This window comes from Aquarana catesbeiana, linkage group LG01 (genome assembly GCF_042186555.1).
Source record: "Aquarana catesbeiana isolate 2022-GZ linkage group LG01, ASM4218655v1, whole genome shotgun sequence".
In the NCBI taxonomy this organism is placed as follows: Eukaryota; Metazoa; Chordata; class Amphibia; order Anura; family Ranidae; genus Aquarana; species Aquarana catesbeiana.
Window position 1 is genome coordinate 98,726,315 of NC_133324.1, and position 26,488 is coordinate 98,752,802.

The 26,488-nt window shown below is 43.3% G+C and overlaps 1 protein-coding gene and 1 pseudogene across 2 annotated transcripts in view; both read left to right on the plus strand.

Moving 5' to 3' along the window:
• The window catches only part of PARP8 (poly(ADP-ribose) polymerase family member 8), a 416,167-nt gene that overhangs the window by 248,294 nt on the left and 141,385 nt on the right, over positions 1–26,488 (plus strand). The window lies entirely within an intron of this gene.
• On the plus strand, positions 18,471–18,589 carry LOC141124191 (5S ribosomal RNA; annotated as a pseudogene).

Below are 26,488 nucleotides of genomic sequence, written 5' to 3' on the forward strand. Positions count from 1 at the left end.
AAAGAGCTTTGATGTGCTATATTAACACAAACCAATTTGTTAGCTATAAATAACAGTGAAAGTAAAGTGTTTATTTTTGAGCGGTTCATCTAAATGCACTAATATGGGCTTTATGTCTCAGATAATAGAACTTATCAAAAAAAAAAAAGAACCACAATTGTCCTTTCTTAAAGTGTATCTAAAGCCTTTGTGTTCAAATTTAGATAGAAAAGTAAGGGGTTAAAAGTGAGGAAAAATTCAAAATGTTAACGTTGTCACTGGAACAGGATAGAAGGGGAAATCGTCCAACAGCAACAGTTGTTTAACCACTTCCCACCCAGCCTATTGTCAAATGACGGCTGAGAGAGTCATTTGTCATTCTGGGGTGACATCATATGACATCCTTCCAGGCCACACTGTGGCACAATCTGTCACTGGCTGTGTTCACTGGACACAGCCAATGACTGATCAGTGTACTGGCCCGCTGCTGGTACCAGGTGATCGCTGTGACCAATCACAGCAGATCACATGCCAATCGTAAACAATGATTGGCTTTGATTCATGCTAATAAATGTGTACAATTGTGTTGCTAGCAGTGATTGGTCACAATGATCATATGGCACAGACAGGGCCAATTACAGCCCATCTGTACCATGTGATTAGCTGTGGTCAATCACAACAATACACACTGAATGAATCATATTTATTCAGTAAAAATGGTTGCTATGGTTACTATGGTAACACTGTATTGGTTCGGTCACAGTGTGTAAAAAAAATGACCAGGCCATTTTTTGCGATACGGCACTGCGTCGCTTTAACTGACAATTGCGCGGTCGTGCGACGCTGTACCCAAACAAAATTGACGTCCTTTTTTTTCCACAAATAGAGCTTTCTTTTGGTGGTAGTTGATCACCTCTGTGTTTTTTCTTTTTGCGTTTTAAACAAAAAAAAAAGAGCAATCATTTTTATAAAAACTATGTTTTTTACTTTTTGCTATAATAAATATCCCCAATTTAAAAAAAAAAAAAAAAAATTTCTTGATCAGTTTAGGCCAATATGTATTCTTCTACATATTTTTGGTAAAATAAAATTGCAATAAGCGTAAATTGATTGGTCTGCGCAAAAGTTATAGCGTCTACAAAATAGTTGATAGATTTATGGCATTTTTTTTACTAGTAATGGTTGCGATCTGTGACATTGCAGCAGACCGGACACTTTTGACACTTTTTTGGGACCATTGACATTTATACAGCGATCAGTGCTATAAAAATGCACTGTTTACTGTATAATTGACACAGGCAGGGAAGGGGTTAACACTAGGTGGCGATCAAGGAGTTAAATGTGTTCCCTAGGAGTTTTTTTTAACTGTGGAGGGAGTGTACTGACTGGAGGAGGAGAAAGATCACTGTTCCTAATCACTAGAAACAGCAGCTCTCTCTCTACTCCCCTGTCAGAACAGGAGAGATCGCGGGTGGCTGGCGGACATCTCGGCCGCTGGCCACGCGCATCTGCTTCGGCGTCGCACCCCCTATTGCTCTTAAAGCACCCAACGTACACCTACGGCAATTCATGCAGGAGAGCCAACCTTCCGCAGTATAATGACGGCGGCTGGTCCTTAAACGGTTAAAATGATATAAGCACTATCAGTGTTTCCTTATATATACTGTGGATGTTAAGGGATTTCTGAGAGGAGATAGTGGAGAGAGGACTTTGAATGCGCCATGTCATAGCCTTGGAGAGGCTAAAAAGCTGTTTCTAACCCTCTTTAGCTGTAGTAGTCGCATTACATCAGGTGAGATCAGTCCTGGAGAGGTGGAGCACCTTGCGGTGATCTATTTGTCTTCACCAACTGTAAGCACGAAAGGATTGGATAGAGATAAAAAGACATCACTGTGTGAAATCTTATTCACATTTTTTATATTTTTTTGGTGACCCGTAATAGATGCTGTTTGTTTTATTTGTGTGTATCGTATTTTATTTTTCTTTGTTAAAAGCAAAGATAACTTCCCATTCATAAAACTGATGCCCACACAGCATTGGGGATGCATGCATAATACAATAGGCAGCACTACGGTCCCTGGGATTTTTTAGTTTTAACAGTACAGTGCACTTGACCACATACTTATACTTTATAGGAAATTAACTCAAGTGTGGTGCTTCTAGGGACCCAGTCCACTCACAAAAATCTTTGTTTTAGGGCTTTATATATAAGTTTATATAACACAAGCTTACCCATACAGAGGTTTTAAGCACTCCAATGCCACAACACACCAATTTTCCCTTCAGGCTTCTGACTTTCCTTTGCAGCACTGCTGCTCTGGCCTTCAGGCGTATGGCCTCTGTTCCTTCACAGACTATTCTCAAACAGTCCGTGCACACCTACCACTGCTAGCATCCTTGCAGCCACACAGACTCCTGGCGAGGTTGGAGTCCTGAGCCACAGTGATTTGGTAAACTTAAAGAACCAGTACACAGCAGCACAATCAGTGGGAGCTGGTGGCCAACCAAACCTGAACCTAGGGTTGAAGACTTCATCCCACTCAAGACTCTACAAAGTCTCTTGGCTCCAGGACCCAGAGCAGGATTTGTCAATCCCTGAGAAAACTGAAAAGCCAGTATTCTCCCTATGATATCTGCATCCTGGAACCCCCCCCCCCCCCACCCTGTATCAATGAGAACCCTTACTGACACCAAACCCTTTGCAGAGCCTATGTTTCCTCATGTGCAAAGCTGCATTCTTAATGACGTTTTTTCACCATGATATAGTTGGTCCTGTCACAGTGTGCAGTGCTCATAATAACCAGAGATAGAAAGTGAAGGGAAAAAACGAGTCTGTGGGTTGTGTGCTGAGATGCTGACAACCAGATAAAATACCCTAACAGTATGTAAACATTGTGTGCAGAATCAATTCAAATAGAAATGTGTAGGGCATTATGCCAGCTTAGAATATTTGTTTTTAAGAAAAAGTACACTTTCAGTTCTGCTTTAAAGGGAACTGCTGTACAGCCTCAGGGTGGGGTTTGTTTACCAGGTTCAGGTCTATAAAAACATAAAAAAGAAACCTGATCCAGGTATTGGTGGTTACATGCCAATTAATTCTTTGCAGTTGCATTTCTTTAGAGACTGTTAGCTGGAAAGCGCTATTAATGATTCCGCAGTTGATTATCTTTATCTGCGTAATACTTTTATTTTTTTATTACAGTTCATGTACTAGTCTGCAGGTTTTCTCTGTATATCAGACAGTGTAGTCAGTTGAACAGATGCTGAGATAACATCTATTAGCCTCATGCAAACATACTGCGGATAAAACAAGTAATAAACATGTCACCATTTTTCAAGGTAAATATATTTCTAAAGGTTCTATTGACATGAAATTTTCACCACATGTCGGTAACAACCCATGCATTCCATACATACAAAGAAACCAAAACAAATAAGTTCAGAAGTTAAGTTATGTGTAATAAAATGGAATGACACAGGGAAAAAGTATTGAACGCACTAACTGAAATTTATTTAATACTTCGTACAAAATCCTTTGTTGGTAACTGATGGCTTCAAGACTCCTCCTGTATGGAGAAACTAGTCGTATGCATTGCTCAGGTGTGATTTTGGCCCATTCTTCCACACACAGTCTTCAAATCTTGAAGGTTCCATAGGCTTCTTCTATGAACTCTGGTCTTTAGTTCTTTCCTTAGATTACCTATTGGATTCAAGTCAAGTGATTGGCTGGGCCATTCTAGCAGCTTTATTTTCTTTCTTTGAAACCAATTGTCTTGTTGAAATGTCCACCCTCTGTATGTACAAAAATTCAAAAATAGACCTAACCAGAAAGATCAGGACTTTATTGGTACCACCAAAGTTCTAAAAGAGATACATTTTATTTATACAACTTTTAAAACAATTGAAATCTATTAAAATTCTAGAAATACATATCTTATTCTCATACATATCAGATGACTTTACTCACACCTACCTGGCTGCCCATCCTGATCTCTCCTGAAGCATGCTCTTCTAAAGAGGAATGCACATTGGCATCTGCTTTGTATGCAGGGGCCCTATTACTGAGAAGTATACTATCAGGACAGTATATCATTACCTGAACTTATGCTTATTTCCCAGACCTCGTGGTCACACATCACAGGCTTTTGATCCTTTCCTTCTAGAAAGATGTAATCAGGAGTCATTTATTGTTATTGCAACTTTGTATGTACACTGTATGTTATTGTTATATATGTAACAGAGTTACACTGTGCTTGCTTTCCTGATGAAGCGGGCTGCTGTCCTGCGAAACGCATTGAATTTTCAGCAAACAACTCATTACCCTAATAGACCATCAGTGATGAGCAAAGCATGATGTGATATACTAATTAATTTGTATAAGACTAAGGTGTGTATTTTTAGTTTTTTAATATATTTCAATTGTTTTAAAATTTGTAAAAATAAACTGTATCTCTTTTATAGCTTGGTACCATTAAAGTGCTGATCTTTCTAGTTAGGTCTATTTTTGAATGTCTCTACTTATATAGGATGTGGTACCAGACAGTAGCATTGTCCAAAACTTAGAAGGTTTCTCTTATGAGTCTCCTTCCTCCCAGTTACCAAATGGTTCTCTGTATGTACAAGTATTTACTATCTACAGCAAGAGTAGTTCTTACTCTGCACCTTCTGTGTGTTGTGGCTTATAAGACTTCTATGTTGGCTGTGACAATGCAGCAAAGGGGATGGGGCCTAACAATAGGGGGTGTAGCATCATGTAGCCAACCTATAAGAGATGTATTAAATATATTTGTAGCAGTACCCCTACAGGAGCCGCATGGATATTTGTTTTCCTGTTCCTCCCACTGATTAATCCACAGCCAATTACAGGGTATTTTCACACAGCTAGGTGCACACACTCTTCCGCTTGTTATCATCAATGACCAGTCTTGCGTATTTATTTTTGTATTTTATATGGAGAACTTGGATAGTAGAAGAGAATTAGTAGGTTACTCCAAATTAACTATTCACAGGTGAGGACAACTGATTCAGCAGATTATCAGTAGTACCATACAGCACCTGTATGGAATGAACAAGTCCCTTTGTAGCAGAAGGAACTCAGTGAACTTTGCATCTTCAAGACACTAGTCAGTGTCCTATTTTAGCTTGAACCCAGTAGCTGACTTCTAGCACCCAGGGGGGGATCTAACATCACAAGTCCCATGTATCCCCTGTGGGGGCTCTGTACTCACAAGGCTTCTGAAGCACTCATGGCAGCCTTCTTCAGCAATACCAGACCTGATGTACGGACATCCTCACTCAGTCAGCTCTCACAAGAACCATGGGTTGCAACTTCAATGTTTCAGGCCCTCAGGTTGACCACCTGAGGCAGCGTGGCAGCCTACGCTGAGGAGGGGCGTCAGGCCCCCTCTTCACTTGGACCTCTCTCTCTGCAGAAGACCCCCAGCCCATGTGCTCATCAGATATAAATACAGTTACCCAGCATGCATTGAAGCACATCCCCTCCTAATTGGCCAGGGCTGTACAGACATCCATACCCTCATCTCCAAGGTTTCCACCCACTGTCCAGTATACTCCATAGCTTTTGGATCAGTGTGAAACATCAAGACAGCATGAGCAGCACCAGGGCACACTGAGCAGACTCTATCAATCAATCACAGCTCTCTGTTAAGCATACGGCACATGGATTTGCCTAGCTGTCTCCCTGTTTAGCAGAGAAACCAAAAACTATATACACTCACTCTAGCACCTACCTAGGAGGGCGCTACATATTATCTCAACCTTTTCAATACAGAGGAACCCTTAATTTTCTGGTCTCAGGAAACTCCTGCTAAAAACAACTATAGCTACAACTCATGATACATTAGTGTGATAGTCAGTGGGAAGAATTCTCCTTACACTTTTGGTCATCAGGAAGAATTACCCCCTTACAGATAGCTAAAAAGATCAATGGTTTTGGTGGGACCTTATCTAAGAGGCATAGCTTGCTCTTTGCCCAAGGAACCCCCGGCAACCTATGGAGGAACCCTAGTTTAAAAACCCTGGATTATACTGCATCTAATTTGCTCTTATTCACTATCACTATGACAGTCATGAGATGCTCTAGTGCAGTAGAAGGAGACAGATGAGTGAATAGCCTAACAACACTTTATAAATGTCTGCATGTTAGAATGGGGGCAATGTGCTGGGTTAACCCAAGACTTCCATTCTTTTGCAGACAGTTTCTAGTATTCAATAAGTGTGAACAGTCTGACAGACTAGGAATAAGATACCATAAAGAATTGTTACTGCGCTTCATTGGCCAAACAAACCATGCCATTACTTGTGGGGCACTTGTTATTTCAAGGTGTTCTCCTTTCATAAGCAAACTGTCCCTAGGATTTACTGTGCAAAAGCTGAAGATATTCTTTTTATTGCAGTCAGTTAAAATGCTTCAAAGCAAGAGCAACAGAGCCATAAAACAACCCAACTGTGTTTCGTGTTTAGCCCAAACTCTTCCTGAGGGATTTCCCCTACTCTCATAATGTGCAGCATTGCTATGCAGCAAACACAACCTGCATGTGTAATGAGCAAATATAGGTAAATTAATAATGTTAATAATAAGAAGAAATACCAATATAAAATAAGAAATATTAAGCAATAATTATTTTGATATTTTGATGAATAAAAAATAATAATAATCATCATCATCATCATTATCATCATCATCCCATAATAATTACCACAATTAAAGTGGAGTTCCACCCAAAAATGGAACGTCCACTTTTTGGATTCCTCCCCCCCTCCGGTGTCACATTTGGCACCTTTCAGGGGGGAGGAGGGAGGAGGGAGCAGACACCTGTCTAATACAGGTATTTGCTCCCACTTCCTGGCATAGATCACCGCGGCGTTCACGGTGACCTACGCCACTTCCGGCGCCTACTCTGTCCTCCCCCGCTGTATTCTGGGAGACACACAGGTCCCAGAACACAGCAGGGACCAGTGGGGATGCGCAGCGCAACTCACGCATGCGCAGTAGGGAACCAGGAAGTGAAGCCGCACGGCTTCACTTCCTTATTCCATTACCGAGGATGGCGGCGGCAGCAGCTGAGAGCCGACAGACAGATCAGCTTTTGCTCCCTGGACAGGTAAGTGTCCATATATTAAAAGTCAGCAGCTGCAGTATTTGTAGCTGCTGGCTTTTAATATTTTTTTTTTCGGCGGACCTCCACTTTAACTAAGAAACAATTATTTTAATATTTTGAAGAATAAATAAATATATAATAATAATACCAATAATAATAAAACCAACAAAATAATTATATCTACAAATTATAAAAAATATTTTTTAAAGAGATCATGCCACTATTATAAGAGATTCTATAGATCTATTCTTTGGTCTCCTATAGAGCTATGAGAATCCCTGCTATTTCTAAAGATTCTTAACCACTTGAGCCCCGGACCATTATGCTGCCTAAGGACCAGAGGTCTTTTTCCAATTTGGCACTGCGTCGCTTTAACTGCTAATTGCGCGGTCATGCAATGCTGTACCCAAACGAAATTTGCGTCCTTTTCTTCCCACAAATAGAGCTTTCTTTTGATGGTATTTGATCACCTCTGCGGTTTTTATTTTTTGCGCTATAAACGGAAAAAGACCGAAAATTTTGAAAAAAAATGATATTTTCTACTTTTTGTTATAAAAAAAATCCAATAAACTAAATTTTAGTCATGCATTTAGGCCAAAATGTATTCGGCCACATGTCTTTGGTAAAAAAAATGTCAATAAGCGTATATTTATTGGTTTGCGCAAAAGTTATAGCGTCTACAAACTAGGGTACATTTTCTGGAATTTACACAGCTTTTAGTTTATGACTGCCTATGTCATTTCTTGAGGTGCTAAAATGGCAGGGCAGTACAAACCCCCCCCAAATGACCCCATTTTGGAAAGTAGACACCCCAAGGAAATTGCTGAGAGGCATGTTGAACCCATTGAATATTTATTTTTTTTGTCCCAAGTGATTGAAAAATGACAAAAAAAAAAAAAAAAAAAATATTTACAAAAAGTCGTCACTAAATGATATATTGCTCACACAGGCCATGGGCCTATGTGGAATTGCACCCCAAAATACATTTAGCTGCTTCTCCTGAGTATGGGGATACCACATGTGTGGGACTTTTTGGGAGCCTAGCCGCGTACGGGGCCCCGAAAACCAATCACCGCCTTCAGGATTTCTAAGGGTGTAAATTTTTGCTTTCACTCTTCACTGCCTATCACAGTTTCGGAGGCCATGGAATGCCCAGGTGGCACAAAACCCCCCAAAATGACCCCATTTTGGAAAGTAGACACCCCAAGCTATTTGCTGAGAGGCATATTGAGTCCATGGAATATTTTATATTTTGACACAAGTTGCGGGAAAGTGACACTTTTTTTTTTTTTTTTTTTTTTTTTTCATAAAGTTGTCACTAAATGATATATTGCTCACACAGGCCATGGGCATATGTGGAATTGCACCCCAAAATACATTTAGCTGCTTCTCCTGAGTATGGGGATACCACATGTGTGGGACTTTTTGGGAGCCTAGCCGCGTACTGGACCCCGAAAACCAATCACTGCCTTCAGGATTTCTAAGGGTGAAAATTTTTGATTTCACTCTTTACTGCCTATCACAGTTTCGGAGGCCATGGAATGCCCAGGTGGCACAAAACCCCCCCAAATGACCCCATTTTGGAAAGTAGACACCCCAAGCTATTTGCTGAAAGGCATGGTGAGTATTTTGCAGCTCTCATTTGTTTTTGAAAATGAAGAAAGACAAGAAAAAACATTTTTTTTTTTTCTTTTTTCAATTTTCAAAACTTTGTGACAAAAAGTGAGGTCTGCAAAATACTCACTATACCTCTCAGCAAATAGCTTGGGGTGTCTACTTTCCAAAATGGGGTCATTTGGGGGGGTTTTGTGCCACCTGGGCATTCCATGGCCTCCGAAACTGTGATAGGCAGTGAAGAGTGAAATCAAAAATTCACGCCCTTAGAAAGCCTGAAGGCGGTGCTTGGTTTTCGGGGTCCCGTACGCGGCTAGGCTCCCAAAAAGTCTCACACATGTGGTATCCCCGTACTCAGGAGAAGCAACAGAATGTATTTTGGGGTGTAATTTCACATATTTCCATGGCATGTTTGAGCAATATATCATTTAGTGACAACTTTGTGCAAAAAAAAAAAAAAAAAAAAAAAATTTGTCTCTTTCCCGCAACTTGTGTCGCAATATAAAATATTCCATGGACTCGACATGCCTCTCAGCAAATAGCTTGGGGTGTCTACTTTCCAAAATGGGGTCATTTGGGGGGGTTTTGAACTGTCCTGGCATTTTATGCACAACATTTAGAAGCTTATGTCACACATCACCCACTCTTCTAACCACTTGAAGACAAAGCCCTTTCTGACACTTATTGTTTACATGAAAAAGTTTTTTTTTTTTGCAAAAAAATTACTTTGAACCCCCAAACATTATATATTTTTTTAAAGCAAATGCCCTACAGATTAAAATGGTGGGTGTTTCATTTTTTTTTTTCACACAGTAATTGCGCAGCGATTTTTCAAACGCATTTTTTGGGGAAAAAACACACTTTTTTTAATTTCAATGCACTAAAACACGCTATATTGCCCAAATGTTTGATGAAATAAAAAAGATGATCTTAGGCCGAGTACATGGATACCAAACATGACATGCTTTAAAATTGCGCACAAACGTGCAGTGGCAACAAAATAAATACATGTTTAAAAGCCTTCAAAAGCCTTTACAGGTTACCACTTTAGATTTACAGAGGAGGTCTACTGGAAAAATTACTGCACTCGATCTGGCCTTCGCGGTGATACCTCACATGCATGGTGCAATTGCTGTTTATGTTTGACGACAGACCGCCGCTTGCGTTCGCCTTAGCGCGAGAGCAGGGGGCGACAGGGGTGTTTTTTTTTTTTTTTTTTTTTTTTTCTTTATTATTTTTTTGCTTTTTTAATCTTACTTTTAAACTGTTCCTTTCATATTTTTTTTTTTAATCATTTTTATTGTTATCTCGGGGAATGTAAATATCCCCTATGATAGCAATAGGTAGTGACAGGTACTCTTTTTTGAAAAAATTGTGGTCTATTAGACCCTAGATCTCTCCTCTGCCCTCAAAGCATCTGACCACACCAAGATCGGTGTGATAAAATGCTTCCCCAATTTCCCAATGGCGCTATTTACATCCGGCGAAATCTAAGTCATGAAATACTCGTAGCTTCCGGTTTCTTAGGCCATAGAGATGTTTGGAGCCACTCTGGTCTCTGATCAGCTCTATGGTCAGCTGGCTGAATCACCGGCTGCATTCTCAGGTTCCCTGTTGAGACAGGAGAGCCAGAGAAAAACACGGAAGACGGTGGGGGGGGGGGGCATTCCCTCCCACGGCTTGTAAAAGCAGTCTAGAGGCTAATTAGCCGCTAGGATTGCTTTTACATGAAAGCCGACCGCTGGCTGAAAAGAATGATACCAAGATGATACCTAAACCTGCAGGCATCATTCTGGTATAACCACTCAAAGTCGTGAATGGCGTACCTGAAGACAAAAAAATGGTTAACAATGGTTAACAATAAAGCACAGTAAAGTGTAAATAATTACACACCTGAAAAACAAACATGATAAAACATAATAACAATAACAATAACAATAAAACATTGCAGAATAGAATACAGTAAAAAAGAGCAGAACAATAGAGAGAGAGAATAGAGAGAGAGAGAACAATAAAACAACAACTATTTTTTTTTATTTCATATTTTTTTTTTTTTTTACACTTTTTTTGTAACTAACTTTTATAACGGTAACCGGTTCCAGGTTCGGGTCTCTCAAAATGCGATGGCATCTTGGGAGACCCTGTAAAAGTGTGCCTAGTCTGTGCAATGCTGTACCCTACGCTAATACTCAACTAGTGAATGGTAGCGTTCAAAACATTCACCAATGCAAAGACCAGGATTGTCAGGACAGGAGGGACAATAATAGCGGGTGTCACGCCTATATCCGCGCTTGCTGCAGACACGACATCTTTTTTGGGGGGTTCGTTGGGTAGGGGTACTCGGGAGGACATAAAGAAAATGCCTCTCATGCAGCCGACTGCATTTGGTTGGGGATGTGAATGGGGGAAGTACGGGCGCTGCAGAAGCGGTGGGTTCCCAATTAGGATTGGCGAATGCAGCAGGAAGGGCATTATGGGCACGACGGGCCTGTGTTTGTCTTCTTGGTGGCAGCGGGACACTACTTGTGCTTGTCACCTCACCAGCTTGAACTGCACTTATGGGACTCGCCACGTCACCACGTGTTACTGCAGTGCTGGTTTGACTACGACCGGGGTGTACTAGGCCGCTGGCGCTTGCCAGTTCACCAAAATGCTACCAAAAAACGTTAGCGATCGCAGGGATCAGGCCTGACTCTGCGAACGCTGCAGTTATGCGTTTAGTGTTTTGTAAGTGTCAGTGATCGATCGATACTGCACTTGGGTGGGCTGGGCCGGGCCGGGCGGAGGGGCAAAACGCAGGTGCTAGCAGGTATCTGGGCTGATCCCGCTAACACTGCGTTTTTGGGAACCCTAAACTGCTGGTGACGCTAGTATAGATCTGATCGGATCAGATATTGATGCGATCAGATACTATACCACTAAGGGAGGTGTACGGTGCGTGCGTGGGTGTTAGCGGTACTGGCGCTAATCTGACGCTGCCTGGGGCTGGTGCTTGCCAGTTCACCAAAACGCTACAAAAAAAACTGTTAGCGATCGCAGGGATCAGGCCTGACTCTGCGAACGCTGCAGTTATGCGTTTAGTGTTTTGTAAGTGTCAGTGATCGATCGATACTGCACTTGGGTGGGCTGGGCTGGGCCGGGCGGAGGGGCAAAACGCAGGTGCTAGCAGGTATCTGGGCTGATCCCGCTAACACTGCGTTTTTGGGAACCCTAAACTGCTGGGGACGCTAGTATAGATCTGATCGGATCAGATATTGATCCGTTCAGATACTATACCACTAAGGGAGGCGTATGCTGCGTGCGTGGGTGTTAGCGGTACTGGCGCTAACCTGACGCCTGGGGCTGGTGCTTGCCAGTTCACCAAAATGCTACCAAAAAAACTGTTAGCGATCGCAGGGATCAGGCCTGACTCTGCGAACGCTGCAGTTATGCGTTTAGTGTTTTGTAAGTGACAGTGATCGATCGATACTGCACTTGGGTGGGCTGGGCGGAGGCACAAAACGCAGGTGCTAGCAGGTATCTGGGCTGATCCCGCTAACACTGCGTTTTTGGGAACCCTAAACTGCTGGGGACGCTAGTATAGATCTGATCGGATCAGATATTGATCCGATCAGATACTATACCACTAAGGGAGGCGTATGCTGCATGCGTGGGTGTTAGCGGTACTGGCGCTAATCTGACGCTGCCTGGGGCGACGCATATCACCGCCGGGCGATCAGGGGGCTAAACCTTTATTTGGTAATAAACGGCGGGTGCCCTGACACTATAAAAAATAAACTAACTAACCAGCGTCATCCGTAACGGTTATACGGTGATCAGTGGTGAAAGGGTTAACTAGGGGGCAATCAAGGGGTTAAAACATTTATTAGGTAGTATATGGGGGTCCCTGACGCTATAAAACGCTGACGGCGAACCTAAATATTTACCTCACTAACTAGCGTCACCAGCGACACTAATACAGCGATCAGAAAAATGATCGCTTAGTGACACTGGTGACAGGGGGTGATCAAGGGGTTAAAACTTTATTAGGGGGGGTTAGGGGGGTACCCTAGACCTAAAGGGGGGTAATACTCACTGTCCCAACACTGTAACTGTCACAAACTGACACTATGCAGTAATCAGAAAAAAAAACAAAAAAAAACTGCTGGTGTCAGTTTGTGACAGGGGGGGGGGGGGTGATTGGGGGGGGATCGGGGGGCGATCGGGGGGGGGATCGGGGTGTTTTGTGTGCCTGGCATGTTCTACTGTGTGTGTGTGTGTTGTGCACTCACATAGATGTCTTCTCTCCTCGGGCCGGAACGGAAAATACCGACCCGAGGGGAGATGACATCACTTCCTTTGCTGCTGTTTAGCATACAGCAGCAAAGGAGTGTTTTCATTGGCCGGCGGCGATCGCGAGGGGGGGGCCACGAACGGATGGTCTCCCCCTCATCACCGATCGCCGCTGGACAAAAGACGACCGCCTCGGGCACCGGGGGGGGGTCCGATCGGACCCCCCACCCGCGGAAGGCAAATCACGTACCCTGTACGTGATTTTGCCTGTCCGTGCCACTTTGCCGACGTACATCGGCGTGAGGCGGTCGTCAAGTGGTTAAAGTAGACCTAAAGACAAAATTTTCTTTTTCTTTTTATTTTGGATAGAATAAAGGAAGGTTTTAAGCCCTATCAGTTTTTTTTTTTTGTCCCCTTTGGGGAAATTTCCCTGCACTTCCTGACCCATAGCCAAAACAGGAAGTGAGGGAATACCTGGTTATCACCAAGGTCACCAAAACTAGTGTCGCCATTGGAGGATTTCCCCTCTGTTACTGTTCTAGGGATAACCCAAACCTTGGGATTTTCATTCACTTTTGATGATAGTGGAAAGCAGGACAAATAGAGAGAGTGACTGTTTTCAAAATTTTATAACAAACTTTGAACATTTTTTTTTCTTCAAAATTTTAAGGTCTTTCTTCATTTGTTTATCAAGAAATAAAAAAGCCCAGTGGTCAATAAATACCACCAAAAGAAAGCATTATTTGTGTGAAAAAAATATAAAAAATGTCATTTGGGTATAGTGTTGCATGACCGCGCAATTGTCATTCAAAGTCCGACAATGCTAAAAGCTAAAAATTGGCCTGGGCAGGAAGGAGGTAAAAGTGCCCAGTAGGCAAGTGGTTAATTAACCCTCTGAAAACTGCTGTACACTCATCATATGTCTAGAAATCATTTGCATAAAACAGGAAATCTTGATTCACGTATGCAATATTGCAAGAATGCAATATGTATTCAAGCTGGTCAATTGGCTCAAGCTTATCCCTCCTTGGCTAGTAAGTACTCTGCTTTGAAAAATAGCAAATACCTGCTCATAGTATACTTTAATGAACGTATAGTGCCAAAATGAGGTACTTTAATACAGTTGGAGGCAGGGCGCAGGTTGGGCGAGGTCAAACTGGACAAATGATTAGGGACTCCAGTCCTCTAAGGGCCCACTTCCAGCACTAACCTAGTATTACAGCTATAACACACAGTGCTGCAGGTTGCAATGCCCACAGCTCTGCACTGACTGCATAGAGTTGTGATACAGTGTACCTTCTCCTCTAATCAGATCTCTGTGTCTGCATCATTCGTGGCTCCTGTGGCTTCTTTTGCTGCTGCTCTGCTCTGTGATTTGTCAAATCAAAGAGCCACAGGCAGTAGGTGCTTCCTTTAAAAAGTCTGATGAATGCTGCACTGACACAGAGGTCTAAAGAGAAATTGTATGTACTTTATATACATATACATTCAGACTATGTTAGCATGATTTGTATATGTGTATATATATATTTATAATTCAAATGATTTCTGCACTTCAATTTGCTGCTGCAATCTTCAGAGCCATTTATTCATCAAGCACGCAGGTAAGTACAACACAACAGTTTCAAGTCTCCCTGCTCTTCCTCAGGTGTAGTGTATACATAAATACATAGTCATGTACTGTATATACATATACCACTATGCCACCAATTCTTTTTATATGTTTGTATGTACAGTGGGGAAAATATGTATTTGATCCCCTTGCAGATTTTGTAAGTTTGCCCACTTGAAAGGTCTATAATTTGTATCATACGTGTATTTTAAATATAGAGACAGAATAATGCTGACTATGACCCTAAGAACACCAACCCTACAGTCAAGCACATGGGTGGAAACATAAGGCTTTGGGGCTGTTTCTCTGCTAAAGGTACAGGCTGCCTTTGCTGCATTGAGGGGCCAATGGACGGAGCTATGTATTGTAAAATCTTGGGTGAGAACCTTCTTCTCTCAGCCAGAACACTGAAGATGGGTCGTAGATGGGTCTTCCAGCATGACAACGACCCAAAACACACCACCAAGTCAACATAGGAGTGGCTCAAGAAGAAGCACATTAAAATAAAGGAGTGGCCTAGTCAGTCTCCAGACCTTAATAGAAAATGTATGGAGGGAGCTGAAACTTCAAGTTGCCAAGAGACAGCCAAGAAACCTTAAAGATTTATAGAAGATCTTTAAAGAAGAGCGGACCAAACTCCCTTCTCAGATGTGTGCAAACCTGGTAACCAACTACAAGAATCGTCTTACCTCTGTGCTTGCCAACAAGGGTTTCTCCACCAAGTACTAAGTCAGGTTTTGCTTGGGGATCAAATACTTATTTTACTGAACTGGAATTTATAGCATTTGTTTTATGTGTGCGGTGAGTGCACGTGTGCTGCGAGTACCTGTGTATTGTATTGTTGAGTACCTGTGTATTGTACTGTTGAGTAGCTGTGTATTGTACTGTTGAGTGCCTGTGTATTGTATTGTTGAGTGCCCATGTATTGTTGGGTATTAGTGTCAGAAAGCTAGTTGTTAATTTAATTTTAACAGAATATAATTCCCAATCCCCGTTAAATTAGTGGGTACGATGCTCGGCGGGTGTGGAGATGCGACTTGGTGTACATCTTGCGGCCTGTATGCGTTCCTTGATCATCTGATCGAGGGCAAATACTGCAGTGCAATATGTAAGCACATTGTTTCCCTGGAAGTCCAGGTTCTGAATTTAGGAAAGCAACTGTCAACACTGAAGACTCTCATACTAAAGGAGAGTTGGGATCCTACCTGGCAGGTGCTGGCAGGGGCCAGCACAGAGGCGGGTGGTGATAAAGAGGGGCAGGCACCAAAGCAGAGTAGATGGATGACAGTCAGGTAGAGTAGAGAGAAAAGTGACAGGGAGGCCGGTCCTGGGCTGGAACATCCCAATAAATACGCCCCGTTGAGTGACATTGGTAAAACCAGTCAGGGCCTAGCATTGCTGGAGCTTAGTGACTCCCCTAGCTGCCAGGGGAATAACTCCTCCAGTGAGGTTGGGAATAAAGCCAAGGGAAAGGAAAGGAAGATTATGGTGGTAGGGGACTCAATTCTCAGGACAGAGAGGGCAATCTGGTCACAAAGACGGGCGCTTGGGTTCGGCACATCACAGATCTGGTGGACAGATTACTGGGAGGGGCTGGGGAAGACCCAGCTGTCATGGTGCACGTTGGTACCAATGACAAAGTCAAAGGAAGATGAAGTGTCCTAAAAAACTATTTTAGGGATTTAGGAGCTAAATTGAGGAATAGGACCTCCAAGGTAGTATTTTCAGAAATACTACCGGTACCTCGAGCCACACCAGGTAGGCATCGAGAGCTTAGGGAAGTAAACGAGTGGCTGAAGAGCTGGTGTAGAAAGGAGGGGATTGGGTTCCTGGAGAACTGGGCCGACTTTTCAGTCGGTTACCAGCTCTATAGGAGGGAAGGACTGCACCTAAATGAGGAGGGTGCAGATCTGCTGGGAGTGAAGATGACTAAAAAGTTAGAGGGGCTTTTAATCTAGGTGACAGCGGAGGGGGTCCAGACATAGAGATAGACAGTGTGGAACGTATCTCAGTGGGTAGTATTGGAGGGATTAGTGGTAGGTTAGAGAAGGGGGAGAGACACAGGAAGCGCCAACCTGAGTGCAGTATATTAAATGCGATTTATTAGAAAAGTAAGTAATGCACTTACAAGAAATAACATAAAAACAAGCTCATCTGTAAGTAGTGGTGTCTGCAGGTGTAGATCGGCATCCAAAACAAGCGTCCATGGATCTGGCAGATGACTGAGGGAACCTCAATCTGTCCTGTGGCCACCAGGAAATCGGTCCGGGCCGCCGTGGAGCACAGGGAGATGACATCACCAGCAAGCAGAGAAACACCAGGGGAGGAACAACTGGATAAAAGAGGCTACGCGCTCAGAGCATCAGCTCCTTCTACAAGCCTAAGGGGGAAGTGCTGGAACGGTGGTATTTATCTGTCTGGGCGTAGGACAACAGGCTCCAGCACACCTGATGGTCATGTGATCGCTAGTCACAAAATAGGTCGCAGGGATAGAGAGGGTAAAAAAGGGGGAGGGGTATGCCTGTATATCAAAAAATGATGTGAAGAGAATGTGAGAGATGACATCACTAAGGGAGCAAGGGAGGAGGTGGAATCCCTATGGGTAGAGCTACGAAGGGAGGAAACTAATGGGAAAGTAATACTGGGAGTATGCTATAGGCCCCCTAATCAGAGGGAGGAGGGGGAGGCGGACCTTCTATCACAATTTGGATTAGCGGCAAGGATTGGAAGTGTCATTATAATGGGGGATTTTAACTATCCAGACATAGACTAGGCAGAAGGATCCGCACATTCATCTAAAGCTCGCCATTTCCTAATATTTTCCAAGACAATTTGATGGGTCAGATTGTAAATGCACCAACTAGAAACAAAGCGTTACTAGACCTACTGATTACCAACAATACAGACCTGATCACAGATGTGGAAATGCAGGGCAATTTAGCAAACTGCGATCACAGATCAATTCGTTTCAGTATAAATCACAAAGTAGGAAACATAAGAAACATAAGCGGAATACAAAGACACTGAATTTCAAAAGAGCCAACTTCCCTAAACTACGATCCTTGCTAGAAGATACTAAATAAGATAAAATCTTAGGAACAAAGAACACGGAGGAAAAATGGGTATGCTTTAAGAGCATATTAAAAAAGGGTATTAGCCAGTGCATCCCAAGGGATAATACATTTAAAAGAACTAATAAAAGTCCTGGGTGACTTAACTCCAACATAAAAATGCATATAAAGGCAAAGGAGAAGGCCTTCAAAAAATACAAGGCTGAGGGATCATCATCAGCTTTCCAACTTTACAAAGAATGCAACAAGAAATGCAAGGGTGCAATCAGGGCGGTTAGGATAGAACATGAATGACATATAGCAGAGGAGAGTAAAAAAAAATCCCAAGAAATTCTTTACGTATATAAATAGTAAGAAAGGGAGGTTAGATCATATTGGTCCCATAAAGAATGATGAAGGGAATCTGGTTACTAAGGATGGAGAGATGACAAAGGTATTGAATTTATTCTTTTCCTCAGTCTTCACAAGGGAAACGGGGGGCTTCAGTAACCAAAACTGCAATGTTTATCCTCATGGCACTTCACAGAAAGCACCCTCATGGCTTACAGAGGATAGAATTAGAAATAGACTTGAAAAGCTTAACATTATTAAGTCACTGGGACCAGATGGCTTGCACACGAGGTTCCTTAAGGAACTCAGTCATGTAATTGCCAGACCATTGTTCCTAATTGTTACGAACAGTCTACTGACTGGAATGGTACCAGCAGATTGGTACCATTTTAAATATTTTAAAAAGGGCCAAGATACATACCTGGGAATTACAGACCAGTTAGCCTAACATCAATAGTATGCAAGCTCTTGGCCTAAGGCCACATCACCCTGAATGCGCCCGATCTCATCTGATCCTGGACGCTAAGCAGGGTCAGGCCTGATTAGTACCTGGACGGGAGACCGCATGGGAAAGCCAGGTGCCGTAGGCTAAAAAAAATAGTATGCAAGGTCTTGGAGGGGATGATAAGGGACTATATACAAGATTTTACTAATGACTTTAGCAGTAATCAGCATGGATTCATGAAGAATCGTTCCTCCAAACCAATCTATTAACCTTCTATGAGGAGGTGAGCTGCCATCTAGATAAAGGAAGGCCTGTAGACATAGTGTATCTAGATTTTGCAAAGGCATTTGATACAGTTCCCCACAAATCACCATAGGGTGAGTACATGCATTGAAAACTGGCTACATGGGCGAGTTCAGAGGGTAGTGATAAATGGGGAGTACTCAGTCCAGTGTGGAAAGCGGGGTCCCCCAGGGTTCTGTCCTGGGACCAATCCTATTTAAATTATTCGTAAATGACCTGGAGGATGAGATAAACAGCTCAATCTCAGTATTTGCGGATGATACTAAGCTAAACAGAGCAATAATTCCTCCGCAGGATGCGGAAACCTTGCAAGAAGATCTAAACAAATTAATGTGGTGGGCAACTACATGGCAAATCAGGTTCAATGTAGAAAAATGTAAAATAATGCATTTGGGTGGCAAAAATATGAATACAGTCTACTCACTAGGGGAAGAACCTCTGGGGGAATCCAGGATGGAAAAGGACCTGGAGATCCTAGCAGATGACAGGCTCAGCAGTGGCATGCAATGCCAAGCTGCTGCAAGCAAAGCAAACAGAACATTGGCATGCATTAAAAAGAGGATTAACTCCAGAGATAAAACAATAATTCTCCCACTCTACAAGACTCTGGTCCAGCCACACCTAGAGTATGCTGTCCAGTTCTGGGCACCAGTCCTGAGGAAGGATGTACTGGAACTGGAGAGAGTCCAGAGAAGTGCAGCAAAGCTAATAAAGGGACTGGAGGACCTTAGTTATGAGTAAAGGTTACGAGCACTGAACTTATTCTCTCTGGAGAAGAGACGCTTGAGTGGGGATATGATTTCAATGTACAAATACCGTACTGGTGACGCCACAATAGGGATAAAACTTTTACGCGAAAGGGGATTTAAAAAGACTCAGGGCCATTCACTAAAATTAGAAGAGAAGCGGTTTAACCTTAAACTGCGTAGGGAGTTCTTTACTGTAAGAGCAGTAAGGATGTGGAATTCTCTTTCAGCGGGGAGCATCGGTAATTTCAAAAAACTATTAGATGAGCACCTGAATGACCACAACATACAGGGATATACAATGTAATACTGACATAAAAGCACACACACAGGTTGGACTTGATGGACTTGTGTCTTTTTTCAACCTCACCTACTATGTAACTATGTCTCTATCATTTAAGATACACCTATGATAAAAATTATAGACCCTTCATTTCTTTGTAAGTGGGCAAACTTACAAAATCTGCAGGGGATCAAATAATTGTTTTCCCTACTGTATATACTGTACATGCATGTATCACTGTGCCACCAATAATCTTAATGTAAATTAATTACAATAATATGTACACTTACGTACAAAACATTCAGAAGTATACCTTAACAATTTCATGACTAAGCCTATTTTTGACATTTGGTGTTTACAAGTTAAAATCCGTTTTTTTGCTAGAAAATTACTTAGAGCCCCCAAACATTTTTAGCAGAGAATCTAGAGAATAAAATGGCGATTGTTGCAATATTTTATGTCACACGGTATTTGTGCAGCGGTGTTTTAAACGCAACTTTTTGGGAAAAGGGACACTTTCATGAATTTAAAAAAAACGAAACAGTAAAGTTAGCCCAATTTTTTTGTATAATGTGAAAGATGATGTTACGCCGAGTAAATAAATACCAAACATGTCATGCTTTATAATTGCACGCACTTGTGGAATGGGGACAAACTACGGTACCTAAAAATCTCCATAGGCGACGCTTTAAATTTTTTTTACGGTTACCAGATTAGAGTTACAGAGGAGGTCTAGTGCTAGAATTATTGCTCTCGCTCTGACGATTGCATCGATACCTCACATGTGTGATTTGAACACCATTTACATATGCGGGCGCGACTTCCGTATGCGTTTTTTTTTGCTGCACGAGCTTGCGGCGACGGGGGCGCTTTGAATTTTTTTTTTCTTATTTATTTTAATATTAATAAATTGTTTTTTTTTTTTTTTTTTTTTAAATTTGATCACTTTTATTGCTGTCACAAGGAATGTAAACATCCCTTGTGACAGTAATAGGTGGTGACAGGTACTCTTTATGGAGGGATCGGGACCCCCAATCCCTCCTTTGCACTTCAAAGTATTCAGATCGCCGTTTTTGGTGATTCTGAATACTGTATATTTTTTTAAAACCGGCACCATTGGCAGCCGAGTAAACAGGAAGTGATGTCATGACGTTGCTTCCGTGTTTACAATTAGGAGGCTGGAATGAAGCCGCTTACGGCTTCGTTCCAGACTGTCCCTAGCCGCTGGAGGTGGCGGATTGTTGATCGGGCCTCCCGTTCCACCGTAAGAGCGGCGGGAGGCGGTGGCGCTCCTCCGGTATAACAGCCGAGCGGCTTTTAGCCGCATTGGTTGTTATCGCTGGAAAGCCGATCACCGGCTCTAAAAAACAGTACCGGGATGATGCCTGCAGCTGCAAGCATCATCCCGGTATAACCCCTGAAAGCTGAGTGCGCACATCTGCATACGCTCATCGGCAAGGGGTTAAAGCGGAGTTCCACCCAGAAATGGAAATTCCGCTGTTCAGATCCCCCCCCCCAGAGGGGGAAGCAGATACCTGTCAAATCCATGTATCTGCTCCCACTTCCAGGTAAAATAGATGCACACTGCGGCGATCTACGCAATGTCTGGCAAATCCCCCACCCCCCGCTTTCTTCTGGGAGACACATGGATCCCAGAAGACAGCAGAGACCAATCAGAACACGCAGCGTGACTCACGCATGCGCAGTAGGGAACCAGGAGTGAAGTCAAAAGTCTTCACTGCCTGGTTCCCTTACTAGAAATGGCGGCGGCAGCACCCGGGAGTCGATCCGAAGATCGGCTGGGGTGCTGACATCACGGGCTCCCTGGACAGGTAAATGTCCTAATATGCTAATATTAAAAGTCAGCAGCTACAGTATTTGTAGCTGCCGACTTTTTTTTTTTTTTAAAGTGGTTTTAAAGTGGTTGTAAACCTCAGACATGAAATATGAACAAAGCATATCCCTCTATAGTGTGTATTTGTCTCACTTACTTCCCAGTCACACTGATTACGACATTCTAAAGTAGCATTTCAGTGCTACTTCAGGTGCGACTTGAAAGACATCTGTGCGACATCAGGTAAAGATGTCTTTGCAAGTCACACCTGAACTTGCAAAAAGTACTGAAGGAACTACTTTCAAAATTGGTGTTACTCTGACGGAGTGGACAATAGGGTGTGACTTGTCATGCGATTTGAAACTGTCAAGTCACACCAGTGTGACCGGGGGCTAAAGAACATTGAGTGTAATTTCTGTCTGCTGCTTCGTTCCTCTACTATCAGCATGAATCACTTGTGGAAAGTTTTCTTGACACCAAGAGTTAAAAGGTGACAGGGGAGGAAGCTCCAGCACACAGCCTGTGATTGACAGCCTCAGCTCTGTTCCTGTGTGCTGTGTGAAGGGGGCGTGCCTCTTCCCTGCAATCAGCTCTCGGAGTTCTTCTTATGCCGTGTACACACGAGCGGACTTTCAACGGACTGAACCCCAAAGGACTTTTTGACGGACTTTCAATGGAGTTCCGAAGCAATTGACTTGCCTACACACGATCACACTAAAGTCCAACTGATTCGAACGTGATGACGTACAACCGGACTAGAATAAGGAAGTTCATAGTCAGTAGCCAATAGCTGCCTTAGCGTCGTTGTTCGTCCGTCGGACTAGCATACAGAGGAATGGATTTTTCGACCGGACTCGAGTCCGTCGGAAAGATTTGAAACATGTTCTATTTCTAAAGTTCGTCTGATTTTTCGACAGTAAAAGTCCGATGAAGCCCACACACGATGGAATTGTCTGGCGGATTAGTTCCGTCGGAACTTTGCTGTTGAAAAGTCTGGTCGTGTGTACACGGCATTACTGAGCTTTGCAGAATGTAACTTTGTTCCTTGTCCCCAGTTTTCTGACAGCTCTGACAAGCTGTATAAATTCTGTACTTTGAAGGGCTCTAGAGAAGACAAGACAGCAGATAAATAGGTACAACTTATGTAGTAGTATTTGTTCGCCTCTGTTTATCACCCAAGGCCAGTCACTTCACTGGATATATGTATAGGTTTACAACCACTTTAAATGCTTTTAAAAAGACCATGGGGATGATTTGATAAAACATTTCTTACACTTTTCTGCTGTATTGCCCACATTAGATAGTCCTGCGCCAAATTCATGAGGGTAGTACCACTATTTCCAACGAGTTAGACAAATTCAAGTAGTTCTTATGTGCAACACTTTGTAACACATTTTGGCACTGAGGCTGATACACATTCATAAAGGAATACTGCCATACTGTGGCAGCCCATCAATTAGGGGCGCACCCACCGGATGCATGGATTCCAATTGGGAGGAGGGGGGGTTAAGCACGTGATTAGAGCCAGAGGCGCTCCAAGCCCACCCAGTTGTGTGACAATAGCGAATAAATATTCGCTATTATCACACTGAATCACCTCCCCGCCAATCAGGAAGCGGGTCATGAGACCTGTTTCCCGATTGGCCAAAACACCAGGCGATCCTATTGGATGCCTTGGAGGAGGAGAGCACGGCTGGAGGAGAAGTCCGTTCAACCCACCAGCCGCCACTGTGACCATGAATGGCTCACCCGCAGCGGCTCAGCTATCCAGCTATCCGGCACTCCCTGGCTCGGACAGGGGAGGGAGGGGAGATTGGAGTGTCATCCCGGGCAGATAAGGAGGCCGTCCGTCTCACGGGGTGGGGGGGTTGGGGGATGTGCATTTCCCGGATTCATTTCCCGAGGGGGGGTGGCGTTGGTTTGCCGCCCGCCCCCTCCCCCCGAATTATCAAGCACCAGCCGCCACTGCTGCCATATCAGTTCGACGCAAAGTGGAGACAAAGGAGACCTCGTATGTTATGGAGTAATCTGTGTCGCAGGATTGAGGCCTGGTTCACAGCGTTTTCCTCCGGTGCGTTTTTTGGAAAGGGTCAGACTTTTTTCCCACAGCAGGTTGCGTTTTTGGTTCCATAGACTTCAATGGAATGGAATGATTTGTTTTCTTGTTGGTTTCTCCTGCAAGGCAACAGGCACCTCCCAAAAACACAAACTGCATCAAATGTGTTCTGTCTGAGACAAAAATTTTCTGACACAATCCTACAGCAAATTCAAATACACCTTACTGACATGTACATGAATCTGTTGGAAGTTGATTTCCACAATTTCTTGCTCAGGTGGGAGACAGATTTCTTTATGAATTCCAGGGTAGAAGTTTCCGTTATTGCTAGAGATTTGTTATTATTTTGCATGTCTACTGGCCTAGCCAATGCTAAAAGAGTTATATAAGTTTGCTTGTCGGTTCTCAAAAAAAAACAAAAAAACTGTGATAATTTTCTAAATGTACTCTATCTAATCTAGCCAAAGTTAATATCAGTGTCAACACATTTTTTATGTCTGCATAATTATGACCAGATCTTCTGCATTGCTGGCGTTCGTCCCTGAACGCAAAGGGCCCTAAATATGGTTATCACCATAGGCGTGCGCACAGGGTATGCCAGGTGTGATGCAGATTCCCCATGTATAGTCCCCTGATATTTCACCAAAGCCCCCTAGCGGGGCTCCTAAAAAAAAAAAAAATTTATAAAAATAAAAACGACTGACACTGTCCACTGCTCTACTGACACTGTCAGTATATATCATGCGCACACACATATGTGTTTGAGCTTTGGAGTGCAATCACTAATGCATTAGGCTGTGCACACCTATGGTTACCACTTGGTAATGTGTTCAGCCCTGTCCAGTAACAGCCTTCCATAGATTTTGACAGGCTGCAGGAGAGCGGGGCTGGAAGCTGCACCTGTCCCTCCCAGGCGCACTAAATGTTGGGAGGGAAGCATAGCAGCTAGACACACCTGTGTGCAAGGGGCCCTAAATTCAAAATTCAGGGCAAAGTAATAGATTTTCCTCTTAACTCTCTGACTCTATTGGCTACTAATATTACTTTCCTTGCTTTCCCATACCACTTTGTTCAACCACCACAGCTCTTAGGCCAAAATAAAGCTTATGCAGAGCTTTCTACTATGTCGGAGCTTAGGCAGGGCGAAGGAACTCCACTCCCTACTATGTGCTCTATGTGACAGGGCTTGCTCATACTTGGTCACATGCTCATACTTTGAAGTATTTTCAAGAGCTTCAGCCAACAAGTGGGGCAATTATTAGCCAACAAGTTGGTTATAATGAAGGCCTATTGACCCCATATGGAAAGGGAGCCTTGACTGATGGGGACAATTTTTGCCCATTCTTTGCAAAATAGCTCAAGCTGTCAGATTGGATGGAGAGCGTCTGTGAACAGCAATTTTCAAGTCTTGCCACAGATTCTCAGTTGGATTTAGGTCTGGACTTTGAGTGGGCCATTCTAACACATGAATATGCTTTGATCTAAACCATTCCATTGTAGCTCTGGCTGTATCTATAGGGTCGTTGTTCAGCTGGAAGGTGAACCTCCACCCCAGTCTCAAGTCTTTTGCAGACTCTAACAGGTTTTCTTCTAAGATTGCCCTGTATGGCATGGCCTAACGCAGCATATGAGCGGACGTCTTTCTCGGCAGCTCCAGGCTCTCCTCTGTATAATACTCTGCAATCCTGCCTACCTGCTCCCCTAACTTTGCTGATTTGTTTCTCTCCTGGCTCCTTGGAAAGGGATACAGAGCTCTCGCTGAGTGGCTTGGTGGATGGGAAGAAGGAAGAAACAGCCCCCGGCCAAAATGAGTATCACCATGCACTCCTGTCAAGATGGCCGTCACTACACTGCTCCCTGGCACCCTCACTAGAATTGTTTGGAGACGCACTGGAGCCCTATCCACCCTCTCCAGGGACATCCACTCCACCGGTGTTGTTATCTCAGACCTCTCTGAGCGAGGACAGAATGGAGGATGACCCAGTTGGATGTCCTTAAAATAATTAAGGTAAATTATTCTGATCTTATGGGTAAGGTGGAGGAGCTTAAACTTGACATAACTATAATGCACCAGGATATGCATAAAATTTGGGACTGGGTCTCTGCTACTGAGCTGGGCATCAGCGATCTGGAGGATACTGTTAAGCCTGTTCTCCCTGCTGTTAAAACCTGTGGCACTAAAATCAAATCACTGGAGGATAAGGTAGACGACTTAGAAAATCGCCGGCACAGGAATAACCTGCTTGAGCGGGTGGAGGATTCTGATCCAGTGTCCTTCCTGGAGAGTTGGTTCACCCAGGAATTTGTACAAGACTGTCTGTCCCCATGCTTTGTGATTGAAAGAGCTCACAGAGTCACTTGCAGGCCACTCCTTGAGGGCAACCCTCCCCGTACCTTGGTGATTCATCTTCTCAACTACCAGGACAAGGATTCCAACCTATGCTCTGCTCACCTGAAAGGGAGCCTCATAATTAACTGTGCGGCGGTGCCCCTCTTCCCAGATTACTCTCCTGCTGTCCATACTCTAAGAACCGAACACCAACATGTCAAGCAGAAATTGAGGGCAAAAGCCATCCAATACTCCATGTTTTTTCCTGCTACCCTGAGAGTTGTCTACCAAGGCCAGGTAATTTATTTAAAACCCTTGTGAATGCTATCTCCTAGTTTGAAGCCCTGCAACAGCCTGTTCGTTCATCTGAACGCACTCCTGATACCTTACCTGGGTCCCCTCTCTGGAAGAATTTGCTACATTTCAAATTTTAGCTCATGGAAGCACTCTGCTGGGGCAGGTACCTACAGCTTTGCCCTGACAAGAGGAGTAT